Genomic DNA, 25077 nt, shown 5'->3' with positions numbered 1-25077 from the left:
ATCTACTCGTCCATTCGCCTGCATGTCTGTCTTTCCGTCTGTGCGTCCGTCTGCGCGTCTTGCTAGTAAACACTCCAAGCTGCGCCCTCTCGCATCTCACACACCGAGTGGCACATACCCGCTTTACGCGTCCGCCTATCCGTCCGTCGGTCGGGAAATCTGATTGTCCGTCTGTGTATCCATCTAATGAACACTTCAAGTACCGTCATCTCGCATACCCTGTGGCACATAAGCGCTTTACGCGTCCGTCTATCCGTCCATCTCTCTGCTAGACTGTCTCACCATACGTCTGTGTGTCCATGTAGTGAACACTCCAAGTACCGCAATCTTGCATACCATGTGGCACATACCCGCTTCACGTGTCCGTCTATACATCCATTCGTCTGCTATGTCTGTCCGGGCGTCCATGCTTCCATATGTGCGTCAAGCTTGTAAACACTCCAAGTACTGCCATCTCGAATCTCGCATGCCTCGTGGCACTTAACTTCTTTACGCGTGCGTCTATCCTTCCGTCCGTCTGCTAGTCTGTATGTCCGTGATTGCGTCCGTCCGAGCGTTCATCTAGTGAACACTCTAAATAACGCCATCTCACATACTCCGCAGCACATACCCGCTTTACGCGTCCGTCTATCCGTCCGTCCTTAAGCTAGGCTCTCTGTCTGTCCGTCCACACGTCCATCCGTGCGTCCATCTAGTGGATACTTCAAGTACCATCACCTCGCAGACCCTGTGGCATATACACGCTTTACGCTTCCATCTATTTGTCCATCCGTCTGCTACGTCTGTTCGTCCGTCCATGCGTCCATCCATGCGTCCAGCTAGTGAACACTCCAAGTACCGCCATCTCGCATACCCTGTGGCACCAACACGCTTTACGTGTCCGTTTATCCGTCAATCCGTATGCTATCTCTGCCTGTCCGTCCCTCCATGCGTCCCTCCTTGCGTCTTTCTAGTGAACACTTTAAGTTCCACCATCTAGCATATCGCATACCCCATGGCACATACCCGCTTTACGTGTCCATCTATCCGTCTGTCCTTCTGCTAGTCTGTCTGTCCGTCCGTCCATGCATCTGTCCAAGCGTCCTTCTAGTGAACACTCCAAGTACCGCCATCTCGAATACCCTGTGGCACATATACGCTTTACGCCTGCGTCTACCCGTCCATCCGTATGCTAGTCTGTCCATCCGTCCGTGAGTCCATCTAGTGAACACTCCAAGTACCAGAATCTCGAATACTCTGTGGCACATACCCGCTTTACTCGTCCGTCTATCCACTTGTCTGTCTGCTAGTCTGTCTGTCCATCCGTCCATGCTTCCTTCCGTGCATCCATCTAGTGAACACTCCAGGTAGCACCATATCGTATACCCTGTTGCACATACCCGCTTTACGCGTAAGTCGATGCGTCTGTCCGTCTGCGAGTCTGTCTATCCATCCACCCGTGCGTTCATCTAGTGAACAATTCAAGTGCCGCCATCTCGCATACCCTGTAGAACATACCCGCTTTACGCGCCCATCTATCCTTCTGTTGGTCTGCTAGTCTGTCTGTCTTTCCGTCCATGCGTCCGTCTCTGCATCCATCCAGTTAACACTCCAAGTACCGCCATCTCGCATACCCTGTGGCACATACACACTTTACACGTCCTTCTATCTATCCATCCTTCTGCTAGTCTCTCTGTCCGTTCGTCCGTGCGTCCATCTAGTGAACACTCCAAATACCCTCCATCTCGCATACCCTGCAGCACATACCCGCTTTACGCGTCCGTGTATCCGTTCGTATGTCTGCTAGTCTGTCTGTTCATCCGTCCATTTGTCCAACCATGTGTTCATCTAGTGAACACTCCTAGTACCGCCATCTCGCATACTCTGTGCGACATAAACGCTTTACGCTTTCGTATATCCGTCCGTCTCTACTTGTCTTTCTGTCAATCTGACCGTGCGTTCACCTAGGGAACACTCCAAATACGACCATCTCGCATACCCTGGGCCCATAACAGCTCTACGCGTCCGTCTATGCGTGCATCCACTTGCTATGTCTGTCCGTCGGTCCATGCGTCCGTAAGTGCGTCCAGCTAGTAAACACTTTGAGTACCGCCATCTCGCATCTCGCATGCCTTATAGCACATAACCTCTTTACACGTCCGTTAATCCTTCCGTCCCTCTGCTGGTGTGTCGGTCTGTCCGTTCATGCGTCCGTCCGTGCGTTCATCTAGTGAACACTTCAAGTACATTCTCGCATAACCGGCAACAAATACCCGCTTTACGCATCCGTCTATCCGTCCATCCTTCAGCTAGGCTCTCTGTCTGTCCGCCCATGCGTACGTCTATGCGTCTATCTAGTGAACAATCTAAGTACCGCCATCTCACATACCCTGTGGCACACACCCCCTTTACGCGTCCGTCTATCCATCCGTCCGTCTGCTAGCCTGTCCATCCATCCAAGGGTCCGCCTATGCGGCCATCTAGTGGACACTCCAAGTACCGCTATCTCGCATACCCTGGGATACATACCTGCTTCACGCGTCCGTCTATCTATCCGTCCGTCTGCTAGTCTCTCTGTCCGTCCGTCCATGCGTCCGCCCGTGCGTCCATCTAGTGCACACTCGAGTACCACCATATCATATACCCTGTGGCAAATACCCGCTTTACGTGTCCGTCTATCCGTCTGCTATGTGTGTCCGTCCATGCGTCCATTCGTGCGTCCATCTAGTTAAGACTCTGAGTACCGCCATCTCGTATCTCGTACACCCTGTCGCAAATACCCGCTTTATATACTGTAGTGGACGACGACGAAGTGTATTTCTGCCGAAAGCTGCCTATTACGTTTGGTGTTTTTGTGTGAATTTACGATTCATCCGAGGATCATCGCTCTCCTGCGGGCAGCAATGGATCTATGCCCCACCGTACGCAATCCGGACTTGGCGTCACCTTCGACGTTAACCTCAAGGAAGCGCAACAGCCGGGAGGACGACAGCACCAGTGACAGCGCTGAACTGTACACGGTGAGTAGTGAAGACAGCGACGACGATTTCATCCCTGTAGTGAAGCGTAAAGCTAAAAGAAGAAAGGTCAGCGTGTCTTCGCCAGCTAGCGTCTCTACCATGAAGGCGGCGTGCAGTTCTAAACGCCATACCATACTTTTTGTTCCTGTCGACTTTTCGATCAACCTGAAGAACATTAACAGGCAAGTGATATCAGCGCGTCTCGAAGCTATCGTGCCTAATGTGATAAAGGATATTAGACTCAACCCACGGAAAAATATTTTGGCCATAGACGTTGAGCACCCGGCTGCGCTACATACCCTGCGAACTGTCACGAAGCTTGGAGGCATCAATCTCAAAACTTACATTCCGCAGGATAGTGACACGACGACGGGCGTCATTTATGACGTTGATGTTTCCATACCAAACGCAGACCTTCCATTTCTGATAAAGCCAGCTACTGGGGCAACGGACATATTGCAAGTATGCCGGCTTGGCAAATCCCGTGGCATCAAAGTGAAGTTGAGAGGTGATTGCATCCCATCACATGTAAAGGTTGGTCATTTTCGTCACGCGTTCCGACCATACATCCCAAGACAACTACAGTGCCACAACTGTCTAAAACTGGGTCATGTTAGTGCTGTGTGCAACAACAAGCAAGCATGCCCACGTTTTGCCGGACCCCACAAAGCAGAGGCTTGCCAAGCAACTCTCCTAAAATGCAGAAACTGCAACGGGAACCATGCGACCTCGTCTAAAGACTGCCCAGTACTGAAGAAAGAGAGGAACATTTTGAGACAAATGGTTAAAGACGTATCCTCACGAAAGGTAGCGGTAACGGTTGTTCAACGACGGCGTTCCCGTCGACGGCGGTGCTCGAAGAAAAGAAAAAGCAGTCCTGTGCCGAAGGTGCCTTCACTTACGCCGCCACCGCCACCACCACCGCCGCCACGACCACAAAAATCTCCCCCGCCCCCGCCACAAGGTTGGGTACGTCCAGAGGTGCCAGAAGACACTGTGGCGCTACAGAGAACATCCGGCTCTGACTGGCCTACTTTACCGCGGGTACACGTGTTTACGGAACCACAATATCGACAGTCGACATCGAATATGCCCCCAGCAGGCAGACTGTCCGCCCAAGAGGTACAAGTTTTTTCTGTATTGAGGTCGTTCATGAGTGTTATTCGCACTCTATTGGATAGTCTACAGATCCCTGCCACTAATTGCGCGCTGCAAATCTTGGACACACTAGAACTAGTTCTTGCCGGACTACAGTAACAAGATGGCGCACCATAGACCACATCAACCTTTCCAAAAAAAAGTCAAGCGTGCTTCCATAATTCAGTGGAACGCAAGAAGTCTACAGTCAAGAATGCCTGAGTTCAGACAATTCATTTTCGAAAACAAGTTTCCCATCAGCATCATCATTTGGCAACCGCATTTTTCAAAAATACCTCGACTGTCGAGGTATGAATCGTTCACTTCTTCATCGTGCATTGAGCGAAGTCAAGTTGCTGTGTACATCCGTAAAGAACTCACTTACGTTCTCCAAAGAGCAGAGTCTCACAATGGAAATCACTACGTGTGTCTATATGTTAAAAACAAGAAGTTGTCTTTTACGCTGATAGGCGCATATATAGCGCCGTCAGGTCGACTAGATCAACAGATATTAAATGGTATATTTGCAACGACTCCAGTACCTTGGATATTGATGGGTGACGTCAACGCCCATCATCCATTGTGGGGAAGTATCAGGACAAATCGAAAAGGCACGGACCTAGTTTATCTCGCATCAGTGCACGGGCTTCAGGAGCTGAACGACGGCAGCCCTACTTATCTCCGAGGAGTAACTTGGAGCTGTTGTCTGGACTTGACATTAGTGTCGCATAGCATTGTCACAAAAGTCCAATGGTTCACAGATATTGAAACACATGGCAGCGACCATATCCCCACGTACGTGACAGTCAGAGGTTTGGACGATTCTCCTTCCCTGGACATTCAAGACTTATTGGCTGGGAAGAGTTTCGATATCAGTGGAAAGCAAGTGCATGCACGAACCGCCGGAAGCCATTGAAGAAGTGATTAGTTGTGCAATGGAGACTTCCACGAAGATATGTTCGAAAAAATCGAGACGCACGGCACTCGACCAAGAGTTGGAACAACTTCGAGCGGTCCGCCGGCGTGCCGAAAGACGATACAGACGCACGAAATCTATCTCTGACCTCAGAGAATCCAGACGCATTCAGAAAAAAATGCAGCGTCGAATACACAAACTTCATGAACAACGGTGGAAGAATTTTTGTGACTCGCTAGACCCTCGAAAGCCCTTGTCTCCCGTATGGAGGACTCTTCGAGGTATTCACTCGCATCCCCAACAGCGTCACCCCTTCGCCACTCTGGCGCTACATCAATGTCGCTCACAGCTTGATGCTTCTGGGGAATTTTGTGCAAAGATCGCCGGCGACATCTCTATACCGATCTTTCTATTGCCACTGGATCTTCCAGTCGCACGAGATCCGCAAATGGAGGTTGCATTCACCATGGAAGAACTTCATGCGTCATTGAACACATGCAGATGCTCATCGTCCCCAGGTCCGGATGGAGTGACCTATACTGCCCTACGTCACCTAGGCCCGAAGGCACAGCGCTGTCTCCTGGACATTTTCGATAAGTCTTGGCATGATGGAATAATGCCTGATGAGTGGAAGTGTAGTCGCCTGGTGCCTTTACTGAAGCCCGGAAAGTCTCCATTCGATTTGGCATCATACCGGCTTATAGCACTAGCAAGCTGCGTTATCAAGGTCATGGAGAGGATGCTGCTTACACGCATAGAATGGTACTTGGAACATTATAACATTTATCCTGACGCTATGGCTGGTTTTCGACGAAGTCAGTCCTCAGCTGATAGCGTTACTGACTTAGTGACCTCTGTTCAGCATCAGAAAGCTCAAAAGCGGCTGTCGGTAGCTCTGTTCTTAGACATGAAGGGTGCCTATGACAACGTGACCCACGAGGCTGTTCTCAATGCTCTTGAAGCAGCTGAACGTGGAGGTCGTGTCTTTTGCTGGGTAAGAAGCTACCTCACAAAGAGATCCATGTTCGTTTTAACTGAAAATGGGTCTACAAATAAGTATTTCACAAGTCGTGGGGTGCCACAAGGCGGTGTTTTGAGTCCAACAGTTTTCAACCTGGTTCTCGTGGAGCTCACCGAAACGCTGCCACAGACGGCTTATATATCTCTCTACGCTGACGATATCTGCATTTGGGCGTCCGGCGTGACACAGCCTCAAGTGCGCGCAAAAATACAGAAAGCGGCAACAAAGACATCGACATACCTTCGCCAGCAAGGTTTGACTATCGCCACAGAAAAATGCGCAGCGGTGGCGTGTACACGCAAACCGATGTCTTTCTACTCATTGTGCATCGATGGCAGATCAATCCCATATAAGAGCACTCAGATTCTTAGGCGTCATCGTAGATCGTGACCTAACCGGGAGCCCGCATGTCACATACCTGAAGAAAAAGTTCATTAACACTGAGAATGTATTCAAGTACGTCGCCGGAAAATTATGGGGCCCATCCGTGCACTCCATGTTGCAGCTTTACACAGCCCTCTTTCTCAGAACTCTCCGGTACAGCCTACCTGTCCTGTCCAACACGTGCAAGACTAACATCCGTGCACTGCAAAGCGTACAAGCCCAAGCACTTCGGACATGCCTTGGCCTTCCAAGCTGCTCATCGACAGTGTCAACTATTGTTATTGCACAAGAACAACCGGTCACAACGCGCATCATTGTCAAGACGCTGAAAGCACATATTCGGCATTTATCACGGCTACCGTCACATCATTTAGCGGGTTTGACAGCTCGGAGGCTCCAGTCTTCGTACTGCGGTATCGTGACAAAACATCAGGACATACTACCGCCTGGCTTCAAACTTGCGATGCATCCAGCAACTGCGCCATGGAGTCTTCGTCAACCTGACGTGCGCTTATCAGTTCCTGGAATCTTTTAGAAGGCACGCATGTCAACGCTAGCCCCGAAGCAATTACCTTTGCGCCTGTTGGACGAAAGGTACTTCGACCGCATACGTGTTTACACCGATGGCTCCACTAATTCCAACAGCTCCACGGGAGCAGTGGTTGTTCCATCTTAAAATGTGTTGCTTCAGTACAAGTTTTCTCACACCACGACGTCGACAGCAGCAGAGCTCGCAGCACTTCAAGGTGCAGTAAGGTACATTCTTCGCCAGCAACCTAACCTATGGGCAATGTTTTGTGACTCGAGGTCAGCCTTACAGTCACTACAGTTTGTTATGCAGCACGGGTTACATAAACAATCAGTATATCAGATAAGGCACGACTACCACAAAGTGCTCACGGAAGGTGACGATATTGTATTTCAGTGGTTTCCGAGTCATTGCGGAATCGTCGGCAATGACCGCGCGAATGAAGCTGCTCGATCGGCTCATGACCAAGACCAGCGCACGCCCATACCACTCTTGAGAACGGACGCTGCAAGGCTACTACAATCACTTGCTGGCCGTATATCTCTCCTACAATGGAATACGCAGGGTTTCTCCAACACGCACCTGTATTCGATCGACCCAAACTTGCAACTTCGTTTGCCATCCGGGCTCCCATGTTGCGCTGAAACTTTACTGTGTCGCATGAGGTTGGGCGTGGCATTTACGAATTCGTACTCTCGTCTCCTTGGAATGGCGAGCACTTCGGCATGCAACGGAAGACGAAGAAGTGTGTTTTGAATAAAAGCTACTTCTGCTAACTACGGCGTATTTCAGTTGTAATTTAAGTCTGTTGATCAGTTTTCGCTGCTCCCTTGGAGGGGATGGATGTAGACCACTACGGGCGCCTGCCGGCACCAGCGGCGTCAGCGGCGGCCACCTCCAGGAAGCGGATGGGACAATCAAGTGACAGTGACAGTGAAGATACTCATGCTAACTATCTCAGCAGTGAGGACTTTTCAGATGACGGTTTCCAACCTGTGCTGAGCCACAAAGCAAAGAGGAGGAACATGAGGACATCCTCATGCTCAACTATTCAAACTGTAAGTGAAGCGCCAAAATCGAACAGTTATACCATCCTATTTCTGCCTGCACTTCCTACCGTCAGCTTGAAAAGCCTTAACAGACAGTCTGCGTCGATGTCTCTGGAAACGCTCGTGCCAAATGAGATCACGGACATAAGAGTGAACGCCAGAAAGAATATACTGGCTGTGGACGTTTTGCACGCAAGTGCGTTGGGCGTTCTGCGCAGTGTAACTGACTTGGACGGCAACCAGGTGCGCTCTCATGTCCTCTTGGGATGTGATGTAGTAACCGACGTGATCTACGACATAGATGTGGCTATTTCCAGTAATGACTTACAATTTCTTGTCAAGTCAACCACTGATACTCCAATTGTTGATGTCACCCAGCTAGGCAAATCTCGCTGTGTGAAGATAGCGTTTAAGAGCTCATCACTGCCCTCTCATGTGATGATGGGGTACTTCAGACATGCTGTGCGGCCTTTCATTCCAAAGCCTCTTCAGTGCCGTAAATGCATGAAACTTGGACATGTGAGCAGCGTCCGCGAGAATTCGGTGGTTTGCCACCGCTGCGCCGAGCCCCATGAAGCAGATAAGTGCGTCGCAACTGTCAAGGAATGCTCTAATTGCAATGGATCCCATGAAGCCACATCGAAGGACTGCACGCGGATTCAGAAGAAAATTGCCATCTTGAAGGAGATGGTGCGCGATCACTCATCTCATCGATAAGCCGCAGCTAAAGTCAGAAGGCGTCGTTCACGTCGACGTCGGTCTTCAAGGACGCCCGCTACCTCCTCGACACGTTTGCCAGATCCCTCATCAGTACCACCTCCTTTGCCTCCCAGACCACATGCCATGAGAAAGGCTGTAAAGGACAAAGCCAGTGAGCATACCGTAACTTCGACAGAGTGGCCTCCACTTCAAAGGGAAGCAGCATCAAGCGAACCGAAGGAGTTTCATGACGGCCAGTCCGCGATCCTGGTTCGAGATCTTTCCAACCAAGAAAGGCAAGTGACTGTTCGTGCAATAATTAATTGCCACGATTCGCACGCTACTGAGCAGCATATAACCTCCGTCTCCTAAGAGTGCACTGCAAATACTGGATGCACTGAATCCAGTTCTTGCTAACGTCGTATAAGCACAATGGCTCAACAAAATCTCATCTTCCGCACTGAAGTTAAAAGTGCGTCGATTTTTCAGTGGAATGCCAGAGGCATGAAGTCCCGTATCTCGGACTTTCGCCAATTTGTTCGGGCCCATCAATTCCCTATACTTGTCATATGTGAACGAAACGTATCAACGCCTTATAGATTGTCCGGTTATGAAGCTTCTTGTTCAGCCACTTGCGAAGAACGAAGCAAAGTAATTGTTTACATTCGCACAGACTTGACTTATCTTTCGCACCCAATAAGTTCAAATGACGACAATCAGTACGTGTGTCTTCGTGTAAAGAAGAATGCAGTTTCATTCACGCTTATTGGTGGATATATATCTCCGTCATCGCGATTTGACTGCGACAGATTAAAAGACATCCTAATGAGAACCGATGGGCCTTGGATCATCACCGGTGACTTCAACGCCCATCACATGCTTTGGGGGAGCACTAGGATGAATGCGAGGGGCCGGAACATTGTTACATTCACTTCCGATTACGACCTTTCCATCATGAACGATGGTACCCCCACATATCTGCGCGGTCTCACGTATGGCAGTTGCCTTGACCCTACATTGGTGTCACGGTGCTTCTCTCACAAAGTTAAATGGTTTTGCGATATTGAGACTCATGGGAGTGATCACATATCCACCTACGTGACGATCGATGGTATCATAAAAATTTTATCTTCCGGTGTTGTAATTGGCATTGACTGGTCGATGTTTACATCGCGTGTTGAGGACGCTTGCCAAGAAGGCCTCGCCTGCAGCCTGGAAAATACCATAGCGGAAGCTATGCAAGCGTCCAAATGTAAATCACCATTTTCGTCTAAAATAACACAGTTTGACATCGAACTGGAAAGATTACGAAGGCGTGCGGAATGACGATACAGACGCACAAGATCAATTTACGATCTGAGGGAAGCAAGGCGGCTCCAGAAAAAGATTCAACGACGCATTCACAAGCTGGAGAGCGAACTCTGTAAAGCATTCTGCTACTCTCTAGACCCCCATAAACCGCTGTCATATATCTGGAGAACAGTTCGTGGTCTTCGCTCCTCTCCGCAACAACGGCACTCTTTTAAAGATTTGGCCCTCCATCATGAAAAAACAGAACTCGAGGTGGCTCAAGGATTTTGCACTAGAGTTGCCGGGAATATTATGAACGAGGGCATCGACGCCGTGATCGTTCCTGAGACGCGATTACCAGAAATAGACAATCTATTCACCATAGAAGAACTGGAAGGTGCGTTAGTCGCTTCTAAGCACATGTCCTCGCCAGGTCCTGATGGTAATACTTATAGTGCGTTGGGACACCTTGGACAAAAAGCCAGAAAAGAACTTTTAACATGCTTCAACAACTCCTGGCTCAGCCGCAGTGTTCCCCGAGAATGGAAACTAAGTCGATTATTACCACTTTTGAAATCGGGAAAATCACCATTGGACTTGACAGCGTATCGCCCTATTGCCCTCGCAAGCTGCCTCGGAAAAGTGATGGGACTAATGGTTCTAGTTCGTCTCGAGTGGTACTTGGAACGATACACCAAACACCCTTCTTGCATGGCAGGCTTTCGTCGGGGCCGCTCCTCCATCGACTGTGTGCTTGACTTATCGACATTTGTTGAACAAGAAAAAAGTCGCAAGCGCATATCAGCGGCACTCTTTCTTGACGTGAAGGGTGCATATGGTAACGTAGCTCACGATGCCATCCTCACTTCTCTCGCAGCAATGGGCATTGGTGGACGAACGTTTCAATTGATAAAAGAATATATCAATGTCAGGGGTTTCTATGTGCAAACATATGAGGGTACAACTGCTGAACATTACACCTACTGCGGAGTACCTCAGGCAGGTGTTTTAAGCCTCGCATTGTTCAATGTTGGCCTCATTGGTCTGGTGAAGGTTCTGCCAAAGTCGGTGTGCCTATTCATATACGCCGATGATATTTGCCTCTGGAGTGCTGCAGTTACTCGCCCTCAGGTGTGTGCACGAATACAGTGGGCAGCAACCCTCACAACAGCCTACCTTCAGAAACAAGGCCTAACTATATCAACTGTGAAGTGCGCGTTAATGGCGTTTACACGCAAACCAATGACGCCATACCATGTTTACATCAATGGGCAGAGTGTCAAATATGCACGGACGCATCGTTTCCTGGGCATAATAATCGACAGAAGTCTTTCGTGGAGCCCACATTGTGCGTACTTGAAGAAGAGACTGCAATCTATTGTGCATATAATGAAATTCATGTGCGGGAAAGCATGGGGAACTTCTGTGGCCTCCATGCTAGAGCTGTACAGGGCCCTATTTCTGGGTCTATTGCGCTACAGCTTGCCGGTACTGACTAACACTTGCAAATCTAATACTCATTCATTGGAGAGTTTGCAGGGTCAGGCACTGCGTATCTGCCTAGGACTGCCCCGATGCGCTTCTACTTATGCCACAATCATGCTTGCCAAAAACCCTCCGGTCAGGACATATAGAGTTGTGGATTGCCTCAGCGCGCACATTCGACATGCTAGCCGTGTCCCCGACCACCACTTGGCCCTTCTACCCTCCGGAAGACCACGTGCTACGTTTTCAGACGTCATAGCCAAGCACCTAAACAGCATTCCATCAGGATATACGCCAGCTGCGAGAATGGAATGTCCTTTGTGGTGCCTCGACCAGCCGCAAGTACGTCTAGAAATTACGGGAATCAAAAAGAAAAGCAATCACTCCAGAGTAGCATTGAAGCAAGCAACAGTGCTATTATTACATGAGTTGTACTTAGACCGAACGCAGATATACACTGATGGGTCCGTCTCGTCCAGCAGCTCATCAGGTGCCGCTGTAATTCCGGCTGCAGCAATGACAATCAAGTTTAAGTTGTCGCATATGACCACATCTACGGCATCAGAGCTTTCTGCTATAAGGGCTGCTTTACAATATCTCGTTCAAGAACGTCCAGGAAAATGGGTCATATTCTGTGATTCGAAGGCAGCGCTTCACAGTTTGCAGTCTCCCATGCGTAGGAGGAGTCATGACCAATTGGTACAAGGAATAAGACATCGCCATTATGAAGCTCTAGCACGAGGGCATGACATTATATATCAATGGCTGACTGGACATATCGGTATTACCGGAAATCAATTAGCCGATGATGCAGCCCACTCAGCCCATGAAAGAACCCGTGAAGTCCCGATTCCTCTATCAAGGAATGATGCAACAAGACAACTTTACCTGCTGGCTCGAGATCTCACACGCACGTTCTGGTCGTCTACCAGCTTCCAAAGGTGTCAATTTTATGAACTGGATCCTTCGCTCGAGCTAAAGCTACCATCACAACTTTCCCGCTCCGATGCGACACTGTTATGCCGCCTTTGGTTGGGTGTTGCATTTACAAAGGTGTACTCCTTTCGCATTGGTATGGCAGACACTCCTACATGCGACTACTGCGGAGCTGGAGACCATCGAACACGTCCTGTGCAGCTGCGCTTGCTACGACACACAGCGATGCCAGCTCCGGATGGTTTTGAATCAACTTGACCTGGACCATTTTGTGTGCAGAAGATACTAGGACCTTGGGCATCTGCCTCACTTGCGCAGAAAGCAACTAAAGCACTGCTACTTTACCTAAAGTCAACAAACCTGAGTGACCGCCTGTAGACTGTGTGTGCTCACCGAGTGTGCCCGTGATTGTGTGTACCTTCTCATCTCTCTGCAACCTCTTTTCTCCCCTTTATCCCTTCCCCAGTGCAGGGTAGCAAACCGGATGTGCGTCTGGTTAACCTCCCTGCCTTCCCTTGAATCTTTATCTCTCTCTCTCTCTCTCTCTCTCTCTCTCTCGGCATGCAACATCTGTGCCTCCGAGGAAACGCTTGAGCACATTCTATGTCATTGCCCAGAATACCATACCGAACCAGGTATTATGGAAGCCAAGCTCTGTCCGCTGGATTCACGGCCGCTTACAGAAGAGAAGATCCTGGGACCTTGGCCGACGGCTTCCGATACGTGCGAAGCCACGAAAGCCCTGTTGTACTTTTTAAGGACCACCAAACTTCACGACCGCTTTTGAAAGAACTGTGCCAGGCCGTGCTGTGTAGTCTCGAGATCACTATGTATGTATTTCTTTCTTACTCCTCTTCTTTTCTGTCTCTTTCCGTTCTATTATTCTCCCTTTCCCCCACCCCAAGTGTAGAGTAGCCAACCGAGCCAAGCTTGGTTAACCTCCCTGCCTTTCCTCTCTATTTTTCTCTCTCTCACTCACCTGCTTTAGGCACTGAGAGTGTGTGTCTGTCGTGGTTAGGTTCGTCACATAGCAAGGCGTGTGACGCGAGGAAGATGGAGACAGTGAGGAAAACAAACGAGAGTTATGTTGGACGAACAAAAAAAACTATTGCACATACAGTACTATAATCGTACACGCACGCAGTTCACACACAAAAGAAAAGAGTAAATAGTCTCACAGTCTGTGCCGTAGCCCGGTGCCTTAAAGTGGGATCCGTTGCGTGCTCGGATGCTGTCGTCGCTTGGGTGCCAGGTCAGCCTACCACTGTAGAGGCCATCACCAGGTCTAGGCGTAGCCGCACACTGTCAGCGACGTTGGCTCGGTGGACGAGGTCAGCAGCTCCGGTCTTTCGAGGGCGCTTGCCCTACCGGAGATGTCCACAGGACCACTCACCGAGAACTCGTGCTTGGCCACGCCGACACGCCATGCCCCGAGGACGCTAATAGCTCGAGGACTGGAACCCGGCCTTTCGAACCTCGCGCGTAGTTGCGGGTTCGCCCTAAGCTCCCTTGCGTCGTCTTGCCGGCGTCCGAACGGCTTCGTTCTCCACGAGCGTCTGCTCTTCTTTTTTCAATGGGCGCACTGCAATGCCCCTTCATTCTTCTCATCTTCCAGGTGATGTGGCGCTGTCGTCTGCTATGCTCGCATTTTTTAAGCTACTACATCACATCACCCTCCACTTAAGAACGTTCTTCCGGTAGAAGAACTTGAGGGCACTGGGGACACGTTGGTTTGCAGTCGGAAACACACACGTAAGCACCACTGCACATTATAGCAGTTCCGAGCCCCGCACACTCGGCACATTCGGTCACAAAAGTACACACAAGAAAAAAAGAAACAAGTCACAGAACTAAAGCGTCATAATACTTGCATCGCGCTGTAAGGTTCACATCACAAGCTATTATTACCACTGAGCATCGATTTTTCATACAGACGTTGCTCATAGAGTTGGCAAACAGCTCATGTAATCTGCGCCTATGTTGTCTCTGCCTTTCATATAGTTGACTGAAAAGTCGTACTCTATGAGAATGAGGCTCCACCGTAACACGCGGCTGTTCACATGCTTGGCCGACTTGATGTACACTAACGGTTTGTGGTCACTCTGTAGAATGAATGTGCGTCCAAATAGGTAGATGTGAAATTTCCGGACCGCCCACGTAAGAGCCAGGGCCTCTCACTCCACTGTAGAGTAAGCAGTTTCGCGTGGTTGCAGTCCACGGCTTGCGTATGACACTGGGTGTAGTATTGATTTCGTTGGAGTGGAACGCATGGTAGCTCGTCGCTTTCGGTGTCATCCGCCCGGCAAACAGCTGATGCTTCATGCGGTGGTGCACGCGGCCATTCCTCATACTTCTTCAGTAGGTTTATATGGAATAGCGTGCTTCTGGTACCGAGGTCAAATAAATAGTTGACATCATTTCTCTTCTCAAGGACATTAAATGGTCCCTTCTACGTCAGAACCAATTTGTTGGTATCTGATGGAAGCAGAAGTAGAACCTTGTCTCTAGGGGATAATTGACGTGGTCTGGTCTTTCGGTCACAATGCTTCTTCTGTATCATTTTGGCTTTCTGAAGCTCCTCTTTGGCTAATCGGCAGGTGTCTTCAAGACGATTCCGCAGTTTGACTACGTACCGATAGAATGTTTTCACATCATCATCAAGATGATCAGCGGCCTATAATTCTTTCAATATCGCCAGAGGACCTCTGACGTAATGGCCGTAGAGCAAGTCGAACGGGGAGAAGCCTAAGCTTGACTGGGGAACTTCGCGATAAGCGAAGAGTAAGGGCGCCAGGTACCGGTCCCATTTCTTCGGACACTCCTGACACATTCTTCTTATCATTTGTTTCAGGATGCCGTTGAACCTCTCTACAAGGCCATTAGCCATGGGATGATATGGGGTTGTTGGCAATTGTTCGAAGGAGAGAAGTCGGCTTAGCTACTTCATTAGGCGTGACGAGAACGACGTGCCTCTGTCACTAATTATCTCCCGTGGGACACCTACACGAGAAAACATCTCCAGAAGTGCCTCAGCGACTTTCTCCGTCTGGATGCTCGGCAGTGCTACAGCATCGGGATAACGCGTTGCCATGTCCACCATTGTCAGTACGTACTTGTTTCCCCCCTCTGACATCGGTGATAATGGACCCACAATATCAATGGCTACTCTCTTGAAAGGGGTGTCAATTATAGGAGTGTTGCCGAGAGGTACACGACCCACCAAGTGCTTGGGAAAAGTTCTTTGACATATATCACATGACTTAACAAATCGTGCGATGTCTGACTGAACCCCTGGCCAGTAGAACTCTTCGAGTACCCGGCCTGTAGTTCGTTTAATTCCCTGATGGCCCGAAAGGATGCCTTTGTGGGCCATTTTTGTAACAAATTGTCAGAGGCACCTTGGTACCACAAGCTGATTCACCTGCCTCTTAGAGTGAGGGGTGTGCTTGCGATAGAGGATTCCGTCCTTCGTGAAGAACAATATTTTAGCAAACCTTGTCTTGATCTCTTTGTTAACTGCTTCGAAGCATTTCCGCAGGCTGCTCTCTTCCTCCTGTTTGGTTCTAAAGTCCAGCGGGCTGATGTCTAAGGGGTTAATAACTGGAGCCGGAAGTAGATGTGGATTTCCTGCCTGTCGGTTTACTGCAGCAACTTTTGTCTTGAAACGCGTTTTCCTTGCAGCCGACATCAAAGTCTTTGCATACAAGGGTCCGTGTGCAGAACCGGATCTTTCTGCGCCAGAATACTCTTCTGCAGTGTTCCGGGTGTAAATACGGCTCTTCCAATCGCTATCAGGATTGTGAGCATCTCGAACGCCTTCCACATTTCCTAAGATAACATCATATAAAGGAGTATTCATACAAAGGGCTCGAGTTTTGCCAGTGAAGAAAGGTGGAAAAACTTCCACGTGTGCTTCAGGCAGCTTCATCAACCGTCCATCCAAGAGGTAAATCGAGGAAAGCTTTCCAGTCAGCTTGCTATCCACCACAAAAGACCTTTTGAGAATGATTTAATCGCATCCTGTATCTTGGAGTACTGTTGCGGGATATCCTTCGAGTACACCTTCGCCCGTGGGCATCAATTTTTCCTTCAGCTTGGCTGGGTGCGTTTCTGCGCACTCCGGACTATCAGGAACACAAAGCAAAGCCTGCGACTCCAAATTAATTATCTTGGCTCCATTTCTTTGTTGAAAAGAGCATGAGGCCTTCTCAACGCTGTTGACCTTTTTGGAGCAGTCACCTGTTTTATGCCCAGTGCGGCGGCATTTTCCACAAAAGGGTGGCTTTGTACCTGGACCCTTTGTGTTGGTCCAGCAATCAGCAGCTCTGTGACCCTTTTTGTTGCAAACGAAACACTGCGGTCTCTCTTTGTCATGTTGCCGCTCAGGCGTTCGAGTTTGACCTGGAGGCTTGCTCAGGATATCGCCTTTACATTTGCAAAGGTTAATCAACCCCTGGGCCTCCAAGTAGTGGTCTGTAGCCTCCAAGGTTTTTCGAGGCTTTCACAGTTTCTTTCTTTAAGAAACACAGCGAGTTTCTCATGGCATTGTGCGACAAACTGCTCCGAGACAATTTTGTGTCGCAGGGCATCGTAGGTCCGGTCTGTCTTGGCCATTTCTTGCCAATGGTCAAAATAACCTAATAGACGCCCGGCAAACTGCGTGCCCGTTTCAGAATCATCTGGTTTGGCTGATCGAAATTTTGTCCGATAGCCTTCTTCTGTGAACCTAAAGCGTTGTAGTAGTGTTTTCTTCAACGTTACGTAGTCCGTGGCATGTTCTGGTGCCATCCTACCAACTACACTCAAGGCCTCTCCGGTCAAGCAAAGGCTTAGTGATAGGGCCCATTTGTCTTGCGACCAGTCTTGACTAGCAGCGACGCCCTCAAATCGCTGTATATATTGCCACGTTCCATTTCCCAAGTTTTTGTTATCGTCCCAAAACACCACACGATTCTCAGCGCAAACCGCGCCTGCAGTTTTTGAGAAGGCTCCCGACTGTAGTAGATCACTTCGATAAGATCACGCCCACTGTGCGAACGGTACAGATTGTTCTGGAACCTACGCTACCGCCAGCGATAACGCTAGAACATTCGATGGCAAGAGTATAAATGCCGACGCGCTTCGCCGCTAGTCTGTTGTTGATCGAAGGCCGACGCTGCGTTCGCCGCTATCAGTCCGAGACTGCTATCTGTGCAAGACTGCTGCTGTAATTGGACTTTCCGTTTACCGGGCACAGGTTCGCTCAAACAAACAGTTAAATCCCAACACGAAGTCTCCTGTCTTCGGCCACGTCACGACTCCGTGACATCTGGTGGAGGTGCTGCTTCGTTCACGTACCGGACGCCCCCTTCAAGCCGTGAACCCAGCCCACGTCGCGGAGAAGACACCGACGCCAACCAAGAGCAGCGAACAAGCCGCCGACAGCAAGGTCTTCCACCGGAGTACGGCCTTCTACAAGACAAGGCGCGGAAGACCAAGACCATGACCTCGACTGCAGCGACAATGACAACCGGAGCGTCCCAGTCCGCGATTGTCATTCATCAACCCAGGGAACCACCAACGTTTCATGGGTCATCGTTTGAAGACCCGGAGACCTGGCTAGTAACATACGACTGTGTGGCCGCCCTCAACCACTGGGACCACGAAGAAAAGCTCCATCGTGTGTACTTCTACCTGGAAGACACCGCAAGGACCTGGCTAGAGAATCGGGAGTCCATGCTCCGAACGTGGGATGTCTTCTGCGGCGCATTTCTGCAAACGTTCGCGAGCGTCGCTCGCAAAGAGAGGGCCGCTGCTCTACTAGAGACCCGGGTTCAGCTACCAAATGAAAAGGTTGGAATTTTCACAGAGGAGATGACCCGCCTATTCCGTCACGCTGACCCAGACATGCCTGAGGAGAAGAAAGTTCGTTTCCTCATGCGAGGGGTCAAACAGGAGCTCTTCGCGGGACTAATGAAGAATCCACCGAACACCGTCCAAGAATTTGTATCCGAGGTGACCACCATCGAAAAAACCCTGTACATGCGCACCAGACAGTATAATCGTCGCCTGACTCCAGAATGCGCTGCTGCTCAAGCCAGTGACTCCGAAGACCTGCGTGAAACGATCCGAACGATCGTGCGGGAAGAGCTGCGCAAACTGTTGCCTTCGGCGCAGCCTCAAGTGGATTCGATCGCCGACATTGTGCGAGAAGAAGTCCAGCAATCGCTTCGAATTCCCAAAACACCGCTGCCCGAGCCAGAAACTATGAGCTACGCCGCTGCAGTGCGCCACAACGCTCCTCCCCGTCCACGCCAAAACGCCGCCCCGTCGCACTTCCGTCGCCAGACGCCACCGCCCCCACCGACGTCCTACGGATCCCCAGCGGGCCAGCGTAGTGCGCCGAGGAAAGCGGACGTTTGGCGTGCACCTGACAACCGCCCGCTCTGCTACCACTGCGGCGAGGCTGGGCACACATACCGCCGTTGCCAGTACCGACAGATGGGACTGCGTGGCTTCGCCGTCAGTGCACCGCGTCCGCAGCCAGGAGATTGGCCACGTGACATCGCCGACTACCTGGCAGGAACTCAATGGACACCACAAAGTCCTCCCCGTTCGCCGTCGCCCAGCCGCCGCATGTCACCGCACCCCCGGCACTACTCTGGCCCAACGCGGGGCCGGTCTCCTAGCCCGTATTCGGGAAACTAAGGGCCGCAACCGATGGAGGTGCGGTTGCTGTGCGACGAACTACCGAAGATCCACCGACGACGACGACGCCACGACGTAGCTTTCCGAACACAACGCCAACCAGGCAAAGCCCTGACGGCGAAAGCTCACTTACCAAAGGTGGCCTGACGACGCAACATGGAAGCAGCGGAACAAGCCGACGCAGCCATGACCCGACGCCACGCCCTAACTCTAATGCGAGACGGTGAACTAGTGACCTCGACGTTCTTATCGACGGCCACAGTGTGACCGCTCTCGTCGATACTGGAGCCGACTATTTTGTCATCAGATGGTCGTTCACCGCGAAGTTAAAGAAAGTTAGGACAGCTTGGAAAGGCCCTGAAATCCGCACAGCGGGAGGTCATTTCGTAACGCCTGCAGGAATCTGCACAGCGAGAGTCACCATTAACGGCCATATTTATCCTACAGACTTCGTAGTCCTACAGCGTTGCTCGGGAGATGTCATCCTTGGCATGGACTTCTTATGCCTCCATGGTGCTGTCATCAACCTAAAAACATAGTCGATAACGTTATCCACAGAAAAAGCCCTACCTCCGCGCACGCCGTCAGGACACCATGCCTTGAATGTGCTGGAAGAACAAGTCACCATTCCGCCTCGCTCAAGCGTCATTATTTCAGTCGGCGCTCCTAAATCACCTGACTTGGAAGGCGTCGTTGAAGGCAGTCAGCATCTGTTGGTCACCCGAAATATTTGCGTCGCAAGAGGAATTGCAGAGTTGCGGGGAGGCAAAGCAACGGTTATGCTCACGAATTTCAGCAATGAGTACAAACATGTGAACAGAGGAACAACAGTCGCATACATCGAAGAAATTGTCGAAGCCAGCAGTGCTTTCGCCCTCGCCGATTCTGCGGAACCTGCTCAGAGGAACCAAGCCCCTCCCATAGCTTTTGATGTCATTCCCAGACTTCCGAACGATAAGCACGAACAGCTCAAGGCCCTGCTCCTGCAATACGAAGATTGCTTTTCGTCGTCATCGAAAATTCGGCAGACCCTAATCACGAAACATCGTATCATAACCGAAGAAAATGCCAGACCACTCCGTCAGAGTCCGTACAGGGTTTCGACGCGAGAGCGTGAGGCCTTCAAGAGACAAGTTGATGAAATGTTGCAGGATGACATTATCCAGCCGTCCAAGAGTCCATGGGCATCCCCCGTGGTGTTAGCGAAGAAAAAAGGTGGGACCCCACGTTTTTGCGTCGATTATCGCCACCTGAACAAAATCACAAGAAAGGACGTGTCTCCTCTCCCACGAATAGACGACGCACTTGATCGGCTTCATAACGCCAAGTACTTTTCGTCGATGGACCTCAAGACTGGCTATTGGCAAATCGAAGTCGACGAAAGAGACCGAGAGAAGACGGCGTTTATAACACCGGACGGCCTCTTCGAGTTTAAGGTGATGCCCTTCGGCCTTTGCTCAGCGTCTGCAACTTTTCAACGCGTTATGGATACAGTACTGGCAGGATTGAAGTGGCAGACTTGCCTTGTGTACTTGGACGACGTCGTCGTGTTTTCCTCGAGTTTCGACGAGCATCTTCGGCGCCTTGAAGCTGTACTTCACGCCATCAATACGTCTGGACTCACACTGAAGCCAGAAAAGTGCAGATTTGCGTATGAGGAGCTCTTTTGTCTTGGGCACGTTATCAGCAACTCTGTAGTTCGTCCCGATCCACGGAAAACAGCCGCATCGCCAAATTCCCGCCGCCCACTGACAAGAAGGCCGTGCGCCGATTTCTGGGCCTGTGCGCCTATTATAGGCGGTTCGTGAAAAACTTCGCCCGCATCGCCGATCCTCTCACTAACCTCACCAAGGCCGACGTGGAGTTCAAGTGGGAAACGCCACAGGAACACGCTTTCCAGGAGCTTAATCATCGCCTCCAGACGCCTCCGTTACTTGCCCATTTCGACGAATTCGCCGAGGCAGAAATACATACTGACGCAAGCAGCGTAGGTCTTGGCACCGTTCTTGTGCAGAGGGCTGACGGACTTGAAAGGGTTATTAGTTACGCCAGCCGATCGCTATCCAAAGCAGAAGCAAATTATTCCACAACAGAAAAGGAGTGCCTCGCCATCATCTGGGCTACGTCGAAATTTCACCCCTACCTCTACGGCAGGCCCTTCAAAGTTGTGAGCGACCACCACGCCTTGTGTTGGTTAGCCACCTTGAATGACCCTTCAGGCCGCCTCGCACGATAGAGCCTGAGACTTCAAGAATATGACATTACTGTCATTTACAAGTCCGGCAAAAAACACTCCGACGCCGACTGTCTCTCTCGTGCGCCTGTCGACCAACCGCTACCCGACGACCCGGATGCCGGCTACTTCTTGAGAACGATAACTACCGACGACTTCGCTGAACGACAGCGGGCCGTCCGGAACTTGAGGCCCTAATAGAATACCTCGAAGGCAGAACCGCCGAAGTCCTGAAGGTATTCAAGCGTGCACTTGCGTCGTTCTTTTTACGAAACGGTCTTCTACAAAAGAAAAACTTTTCACCGCTTCGAGCTAAGTACCTCCTTGTGGTGCCTTCAGCTCTGCGACCAGAACTCCTGCAGGCCCTGCACGATGATCCGACGGCAGGTCACCTCGGTGTTTCTCGCACGCTCGCGAGGATACAAGAAAGGTACTACTGGCCACGTCTTACCACCGACGTCACTCATTATGTGAGGACCTGCCGGGACTGTCAGCGACGCAAGACGCCGCCAACAAGGCGAGCAGCACTTCTGCAACCAATTGATCCTCCTTGCCGACCTTTCCAGCAGATTGGTATGGACCTACTGGGGCCGTTCCCGACGTCGGCTTTCGGAAACAAGTGAATCGTGGTAGCTACCGACTACCTCACCCGCTACGCCAAGACAAAAGCCCTGCCAAAAGGCAGTGTATCCGAGGTAGCTAAGTTCTTCGTCGAAAATATCGGCCTACGTCACGGCGCCCCGGAGGTCCTTATCACCGACAGAGGAACGGCATTCACTGCCGACTTAACTCAAGCGATCTCGGCATACAGCCAAACAAACCACCGCCGGACGACAGCGTACCAACCACCGACCAACGGCCTCACTGAGCAGCTTAACAAGACAATCGCCGACATGCTGTCAATGTACGTCGATGTCGAACACAAGACGTAAGACGCCATTCTTCTGTATGTGTCCTTTGCATACAACACGGCGGTGCAGGAGACGACGCAGATATCTCCATACAAATTGGTCTACGGAAGGAGCCCGGCAACAACGCTCGATGCCATGTTACCCAACGTCCCCGACGAAGAAAACCTCGATGTGAGCGAGTACCTTCAACGCGCCGAAGAAGCCCGACAACTTGCGCGTCTCCGTATCAAGAATCAACAGACGAACTACAGCCACCGTTACAATCATCGACGACGCTTCGTGGAATACCAGCCCAGTGAACGTGTTTTGGTGTGGACGCCGATACGCCGACGTGGACTAAGTGAAAAGCTTCTGCGACGGTACTTCGGACCGTACAGGGTGGTTCGACGTCCCGGCCCACTTGATTACGAGGTTCTCCCCGACGGCATCACGAACTCTCAACGACGCCGATCGCGACCTGAAGTCGTCCTTGTCGCGCGCCTCAAGCCGTTTCATGGCGTTAACAAACTGGAACAGTGTTTTTTGTATTATTGTTGTATCGTAATTTATTCATTGTACTTTCTTGCATTATTGTTGTACCTTCATCTTTAGTTAAAGCACCGGGACGATGCCTTTTTCAGAAGAGGGCAATGCCACGTTTCATTTCCCAAGTTTTTGTTATCGTCCCAAAACACCACACGATTCTCAGCGCAAACCGCGCCTGCAGTTTTCGAGGAGGCTCCCGACTGTAGTAGATCATTTCGATAAGATCACGCCCACTGTGCGAACGGTACAGATTGTTCAGGAACCTACGCTACCACCAGCGATAACGCTAGAACATTCGACGGCAAGAGTATAAATGCCGATGCGCTTCGCCGCTAGTCAGTTGTTGATCGAAGGCCGACGCTGCGTTTGCCGCTATAAGTCCGAGACTGCTATCTGTGCAAGACTGCTGCTGTATTTGGACTTTCCGTTTACCGGGCACAGGTTCGCTCAAATAAACAGTTAAATCCCAACACGAAGTCTCCTGTCTTCGGCCACGTCACGACTCCGTGACAATATGCGTCCAGCTCATCGCGTTTCTCGTTAAAGGCTGGGATTAGTTTATGTGAACTTTGGTAGCTCTGCATGGTGCCTACAGGCGAACCCTCGGTAAGCTGCCCAGTAGTTGTGCTACCTGCTGTCGCACCTAACTGATGCAACTTTATCTTGAGCTCAAGAACTTCCTTCTCTGCTTGTAATCTAGCGACTGCCTCTGCCTCAGCTTCTTTCGCGGCATTTCGTTCAGCCAGACGAGCGTCACGTGCCTCTTTTTCGCGTGCGCGTTCTTGGTCCATCCATTCTTTTAGTGCTGAGTCGCTTAACCCCAATTCCTTTCCGATCGCCATCAGCTTATCTGCTTCCATCATCGACCGTCACACACACATATGCGATGTGATAATCTCCTTAGATGTAACAAGAGTAGTCCTGTCTCACGGACGCCAGATATGTCGTGGTTAGGAGGAGGAGGAGGAAAGTTTAAGCGGAAAGACAGGGAGGTTAGCCAGTTCTTAGACCGGCTGGCTACCCTGTGCTGGGGAAAGGGGTGAGGGGAATGAAAGATGTTAAAAAGAAATGTTGCGAAGAGAGGGAGAAATTACAAAAAAAATTGCGATAGAGGAAAGGCAACATCAATGAGTATAAGACACTAAAGTCTGTCTCTGAGGCCAGTTGTCCGCAAAAAGCGCAGCAAAGCTTTCAAAGCCTTCTGGGCTGAGGATGGGCTCGGCCAATGACCCAGAATCCTTTGTTCCGACAAAGGCCGATTGTCTAGTCTATCCAGAGCTGCAGTGAGTTCTTGTCTTTGCACATTGAAATAGGTGCACTCACATAGAAGGTGCGCGATGGTTTCTTCGCAAGTGCAGTAAGTGCATGTAGGAGAGCTGGCCATCCCGTGGTTAGGTTCGTCACATAGCAAGGCGTGTGACGCGAGGAAGATGGAGACAGTGAGGTTTCTTCGCAAGTGCAGTAAGTGCATGTAGGAGAGCTGGCCATCCCGTGGTTAGGTTCGTCACATAGCAAGGCGTGTGACGCGAGGAAGATGTAGACAGTGAGGAAAACAAACGGGAGTTATATTGGACGAACAAAAAAAACTATTGCACATACAGCACTATAAGTCATACACGCATGCAGTTCCCACACAAAAGAAAAGAGTAAATAGTCTCACAGTCTGTGCCGTAGCCCGGTGCCTTAAAATGGGATCCGTTGCGTGCTCGCATGCTGTCGTCGCTTGAGTGCCAGGTCAGCCTACCACTGTAGAGGCCATCACCAGGTCTAGGCGTAGCCGCACACTGTCAGCGACGTCGGCTCGGTGGACATGGTCAGCAGCTACGGTCTTTCGAGGGCGCTCGCCGTACCGGAGATGTCCACAGGACCACTCACCGAGAACTCGTGCTTGGCCACGCCGACACGCTGTGCCCCGAGGACGTCAATGGCTCGAGGACTGGAACCCGGCCTTTCGGACCTCGCGCGTAGTTGTGGGTTCGCCCTAGGCTCCCTTGCGTCGTCTTGCCGGCGTCCGAACGGCTTCGTTCTCCGCGAGCGTCTCCTCTTCTTTTTTCAATGGGCGCGCTGCAATGCCCCTTCATTCTTCTCATCTTCCAGGTGATGTGGCGCTGCCGTCTGCTATGCTCGCATTTTTTTAAGCTACTACATCCCAGTGTGCCTAGGTCTGCCCAGATGTACGTCAACGGAAGCAACAATTGCAATTGCTGGTGACTATCCGATACAAACTCACATTGTTGTAGAAGTCCTGAGAACGCAGATCAGACACTTCGCACGTG

This window comes from Rhipicephalus microplus, chromosome 5 (genome assembly GCF_043290135.1).
Source record: "Rhipicephalus microplus isolate Deutch F79 chromosome 5, USDA_Rmic, whole genome shotgun sequence".
Lineage (NCBI taxonomy): Eukaryota > Metazoa > Arthropoda > Arachnida > Ixodida > Ixodidae > Rhipicephalus > Rhipicephalus microplus.
This window is presented reverse-complemented; position numbering follows the sequence as displayed.